Source organism: Capsicum annuum, unplaced genomic scaffold (assembly GCF_002878395.1).
Source record: "Capsicum annuum cultivar UCD-10X-F1 unplaced genomic scaffold, UCD10Xv1.1 ctg78173, whole genome shotgun sequence".
NCBI lineage: Eukaryota > Viridiplantae > Streptophyta > Magnoliopsida > Solanales > Solanaceae > Capsicum > Capsicum annuum.
In genome coordinates, this window is record NW_025888639.1 from 179,005 (window position 1) to 185,397 (window position 6,393).

Below are 6,393 nucleotides of genomic sequence, written 5' to 3' on the forward strand. Positions count from 1 at the left end.
TCAGGGTTTCAGAAGAGAACTTTCGCGAATTAGCCATCCCACACTCATCCCATTCAATAACATTGATCTTACATAACTCTTTATAATGGGATGTTATGTTGAGTGATTTGTAAATTTTAAATACCACCTCTTCATCCTCCAACTTCATTGATAATGCTCAAAATACACTCTTGAATTGGTGTAGGCGATCGTTGTCTATATAAAACCCAACTAGGTTGGGGTCGAATCCCACAGGTAATATGGTGTGAACTCAAGTCATTTGCGATTTAATTCACTGATAGTTTTATGTTTCCTGAAATGGGGGTTTAAGTTTCATAAATGATTGTTTGTCACTTTAATTTAATTTTTTGTAACCAAGATTGTATGAAATAACTAGAAATATGTTCACTAGGGCTTACGGTACATGACAGATACTAAAGGTGACTCAAGATTCTCATGGTGGTTAGGATAACTCCTAGGAGCGATTTTAACCCCTTTCCAAGTTGAACTTGGTTCAAGAATCTTGGGGACTTGGGTTGTCATCTATTAATCACTTACTACAAGAAAATAAGAGTTAAAGTTAGAGCATACCTGATGGGGGCCCTTAATCTGATTAAATGCATAAGAGGAAGTAGGAAGTAGGAAGAATCTGTTGATTGTGAATTCGAAAAACACGCACAAGGGAACTTGTTTTCTTGAAGTGTTTTGCAAAGAGTAGGAAATAAACTAAGGAAAGAAATAAACTAAAGGAAAATAATTAAAACAAGTGGAAATTTGAAAAGGTTCCTGTGTTGGGCCGAGTCAAATTTGATTTAAACTGGGCCAAGAATTTAGCTTTTAAGGCTTTGGGTTGACAAAGACTTGTGATGGCTTATCACAAGTATGATAGCCTATCACAAATGTCATCACATCTAAGGAGAGGTTGGCTTAAGTTTCGCCTATCCAACGATATTTCTGATAGCTTATCATAATTATGATGGCTTATCAGAGATATCATCATGGCCTTTCAGCTGACCTCCTCATTTTTTACCTTCTCTGTACTAAATCCTAATTATAAAAGTAAAAACACTTGCTTAAACATAAAAACTTTAGGTTGCGCCTGATTTACTGTTGTGGCACGACTTTGTTGTCTTGACTACTCAGACTTCACCAAGACAACCTGTTGGTACCCCCTTACCATCATCATAGAAGACGTCAACGATTGAGAAAAAACTCATCTCATGTTGTTGAGTCATGGATGAGTGGTTTTTAAAGGGTGTATCTTTGTCATTGAACCTGAACTTTAGCTCGTTCAACTCCATGTCTACTAGCACTCTCCCAGTTGCAAGTAGTGGCCTACCCAAGATGATGGGCACTTCAAAATTCACTTTGTAATCTTGGACAACAAAATCAATAGGAAGAACAAGATCGACTGCCCTTACCAAAACATCGTGCAGTACACCCACAGGCCGCTTCACAGATCTATTTTCCATTACCAACCGCATATTTGTTGGTATAGGATCCCCTAAACCCAATTTTTTGTACACAGCCAATGGTATTAAATTTATAATGGCTCCCAAATCGCATAGGGCTTTTGTGAACTTCAGGGGGCCAATAGTACACGGGATGGTAAGCACTCCCGGATCTGCCTTTTTCTGCACTAGAGACCTTGTAGAGATAGCACCACAATGGAGAAGATTTTTCTTCGGCTCATGTCTAACCTTCCATTTCTTTGTTACAAGGTCTTTTATAAACTTCGCATAGCCTGACATTTTCTCAAGTGCCTCAACCAAAGGCACATTAATTGCCAATTGCTTGAGCATGACCATGAATTTGCTGAATTTTGCATCATTAGCCTTTTTCTTCAATCATTGAGAAAAGGGAGGTGGTCGTCTTGGGATAGATTTCAACACCACTTTCTCTTCCTTCTCTTTTTCTTTCTCCAAAGCATTAATAGAACTATCTAACTTCACAGACTCTACTGGTTTTCTTTTTTTGGATTCATCAACAACCACCTCACCATCTATAGATTTTCCCATAGAAGGGCCAGTTAAGATTTTACCACTCCTAGTGGTAATCTCCATACATGAGCTATTATTCTGTGGATTCTAAATAGTATTACTAGGTAAAGTACCACATTTTCTTTGGTTCAGTATTGCATAAAGTTGGCTCATCTGCTACTCCAACTTCTTGGTAGAAGTAGAGAGAGAACTAACCAACTAACTCAGGGTAGAGAATTCACTCTTCATAGTGGTTACCCCCGAGTTGGTATCCTCAAGTCCCTTCAACAATTTTTCGATCATGTCCTCCATGGACATCTTTCCAGATCTAGTTGGTGAAACATCTCGACTTCTAGGAGGAAAATACAAATCACTCCTATGATTATTGCTTCTCCAGTTTCTTTGCTCCCTATCTTTATAATTAGCATTGTCATAAAAGTTCTGACCTTGATTCCCTTAGCTGTTACCTCAAAAACCCCCTGATTATTAACATAATTTCTCTCCTCATCTGCATCAATAGCAACAGTGCACTGAGATTCCACAGCCTTAACCTTTCTAGTCTTTCCTAACAGCAAGTGCTTGGTCAGCAGGTCTATCTGAATCTTTAAGTGGGCCCTGTATCGGTCTCGCTCCTCATCCCTTCTGTGCTGCTCCATAGACATACCACCAGAAATAGTTGGGCTAGCTTGCACAGAATCCCTGGTATGCCAAGCCCGACTCTTTTTAGTCATTCTATTTAGCATGTTTGAAGCATCTTGAAAAGAAAGGTCAATAAACGAACCACCTACAGCATTATCTACAATTGGCTTTGTCATAGAGTTAAAAGCTCTGTAAAAATTCTCCATCAAGTGCAAGTCCTTCATGTTGTGGTTCGGACATTGTGCCATCTTCTTCTTGAATATCTCCCAAGTATCATGCAATGCTTTAGTCGGGAGCTACCTGAAGTTACTGATTTCATCCCTTAACTGTACCCTCCTGGAGAGTGGAAAGAACCATTATAGGAACGCCTCTTTTAACTATCTTCAGTTGTCTATAGAATCGGTCTTTAGCTCATTTAACCACATTGTTGCCTCCCCATATAGAGATAATGGGAACAATCTCAACTGGATCGCATTCTGGCTGACTCTCGGATTATCAAAATATTTTCAAGTGATGATAAAATTCATTAAGTACATGTTTAGATCATCACCAGGTAGGCCTCCAAACAAATCTTTTACATTCAGGAGTTGGATTATAGTACTTGTTATGCTGCATTTTGCACCAGGTGCCAATGATGGAGGAATGATAGCACCCGTTGCACCTACTTCATCTATTCCTTCATCATCGTCATCATCCTCGTAATAGATAGGCTGTTGACCATACCTTCCTCAAACAGGATGGTTTCTATTGAAATTTTGCTACACTAGTACAGTAATTTTCTCAGCTCGCCTTGGGTTTTGAGGATTCAGAAATTCCTCATCACCCAAGTCTTCATCATCAGAGTTCGGGTGATGTACCTATTGACCCTAATTTTGTACGTTCACTTGATCCTTTCCCAAGGCTGCCAGTCTGTCAGCCTCTTGCTGTTCTGTCATTCTCCCGATCAGCTGAGGTTCTGGATTAATTGGTAATAATGGTTCTCTAGAACTTCTTGTTTTTGGAATAAACAACAAGGAACCTATAATAAACAAAAAAAAAACAAATAAATGTAAATCTAGGAAACCTAACCAACAGTCAATTAGCACACACAATTTTCAGTTTACAACCGTATTCCCTGGCAATGATGCCATTTTTTATAACACTTAAACTACACTCTTGAATAGGTGTAGGCGATTATTGTCAATATAAAACCCAACTATCTTGGGGTTGAATCACATAGGGAATATGGTGTGAACTCAAGTTATTTACGATTTAATTCAATGATAGTTTAACGTTTCCTGAAATGGGGGTTTAAGTTTCACAAATGATTGTTTGTCACTTTAATTTCGATGTTTGTAACCAAGATTTTATGAAATAACCAGAATTATGTTCACTAGGGCTTATGGTAAATGAAAAATGCTAAAGGTGACTCAAGATTCTCATGGTGGTTCGGATAAAAAACTATCTTTATCGATGATATGCTCAAATATCTCTCGACCTATTTAAGTGTCTAATTTCCTAATACTCTTGGACTTAGGAAATCGCTATTCACTACCCAGATTTTGCCTCAAGTTAATCAACCTTGTTATAGCGCTGATTATTAAATGAAGTATTTTTGAGTCCCTGCTGATAATTTACTTTCTACTGTATATGATTTCTTTCTCAAGGAAATCAAAGTAGGGGTTCTACTATTTGCAACCAACAGACGTCTATTAAAATCTTAGAATTATCAAGAAATCCTAACACCCATTAAATCTTAAGTGTTTATCACATCATCATGACTTAACCCTTGATCCCATAATTCAGGTTAACGGAGTTTAGCCACTCATGATGCAAAGAACGAAACACATAATTGAATTTATAATTGAGAATATCAACTTACAAATATGAATAATAATTCGTGATTCGTAGATTAGATCACAAAGGAAAATCTAAAAAATAGTTGTATTATTCGAATCCAAAAAGATAGAGAAAGAAATATCGAAAAATATTCTCCAAGACTCAAAGTATCAAACTCTCTTCAAAATAATGATGATGATGAATGAATGAATAATAATAATTCTCCCTAGAAAACCCTAAAACAAAGCTTTAAATAGTTCAACCTAAATAAGGAAATAAAATTAAAGTTATAGCTTTTTCTCGGAATAGGCAACGATATCCATGACTGCTTATTAGGAGTTTGATGGCTTATCACTGATCTCGCCAGCTCCTCTACACTTTTGGGTTCTGCTATCTAAGGCTGACAATGACGTTGATGCCTTATCACCAACCTGATATCTTATCACTGATATCGTCAGCTCCTCTATAATTTTGGCTCTTACTTCCTAAGGCTAACCACGACGTTAACGCCTTATCACCAACCTGACAGCTTATCACGAACGTTGTCACAAAAATATCTTCAACTCTTATTCTCTATTTAAGGCTGACGGCATCCTTGATAGACAACTTATCATGAACGTCGTCAGCCACACTTGTCCTTTATTTTTCTTCACTTTTTAGCATTCTTGCTTCCACTATTTTTGGTTCTCCTACATCTCAACATTTACTGCAAAAATCAAAGTAAACTAATAAAAAACAACTAAAGTTTCTCAAGACCTTACAATTACTTAGAGTTAAAATCCTCAATGTGTTAGGGTAGGCTCACACATCACTCATAGTAAGCGTGCCTTCTCTAACATCAATTTAAGCTCCTCCAATTGCTAAAAATGGATGCCCTAAGATGATTGGTATTGATTTGTCTTTCTAAAAGTCTAGAATAATAAAGTCAAAGGGAATTATAAATTTAACAACCTTTATAAAGACATCCTCAATGATTCCTTCTGGATAGGAAATGGATCCATCTGGCAGATGTATACACACAGTGTATGGTCTGGGATCACCCAAACCCAATGTCTTGAACAGAGATAAGGGCATCAATTTGATACTCGCCTCTAAATTATTAAGTGCCTGAACTACCTCATTGTTTCCAATCTATATGGGGAGGATAAACTTCCCAGGGTCCTTAAGCTTTTTTGGCATCTTTTCTTTCATTACAGCTCTACACTCTTCAGTGAGTGCTATGGTTTCCACATCCTACAAATTTACCTTATTTGCAAACACATTCCTCAGTTACTTAACGTACTTAGGCATACTCTGTGAATTATCTAATAAAGGTAAGTTAATGTGAAGGTCAATGAACGGGTGAAAGAACTTTTTAAACATTGCATCCTTCTTTGCTTTAATTTGCCTATGAAGAAAGGGAAGTGGTAGCATCTGCTTCTTTTTTTCTTTCAAGTACTTAGACTTCCTCAATTTTTCAGAAACTTTGTCATTTTCCTACGAGGGAGTCAAATCTAAATCTAGCTCCTTTGTTGCCTTTGGAGATTCTCCTTGATCCTTTTTATCACCCCTCAAAGTGATTGGCATTACCTGTTTTGAATTTTCCATATTTGTTGGCAAATAAACTTGAGGCCTAGTACTCAATGCTTGGTGTAATTGCCCCAACTATAACTCTAAGCTTCTCTGGGTTTCTTGCTGATTTTTTACCTCTCCAGCCAATTATGTTTGATTAGCTAGAACTTGCTTCATCATCTATTCCAAGTTGCTAGTTTACTGATTTGGTTGTGCTTATGGTTACTAAATTTGTTGTTGTTAAGCATTCGAAGGGTGAGTCTGCAACTTCATGTTGTAGGCATTATCATAATTTGCCCTTTGAACATTGACCACATACATTACCGATTCCATATTTGAAGCACACATAGCAGCTGCATGGCCACTACCTCCACAAACCTTATACCAACCACCAATTTGCTGAACGACATTCACTACTGCAGTAGGT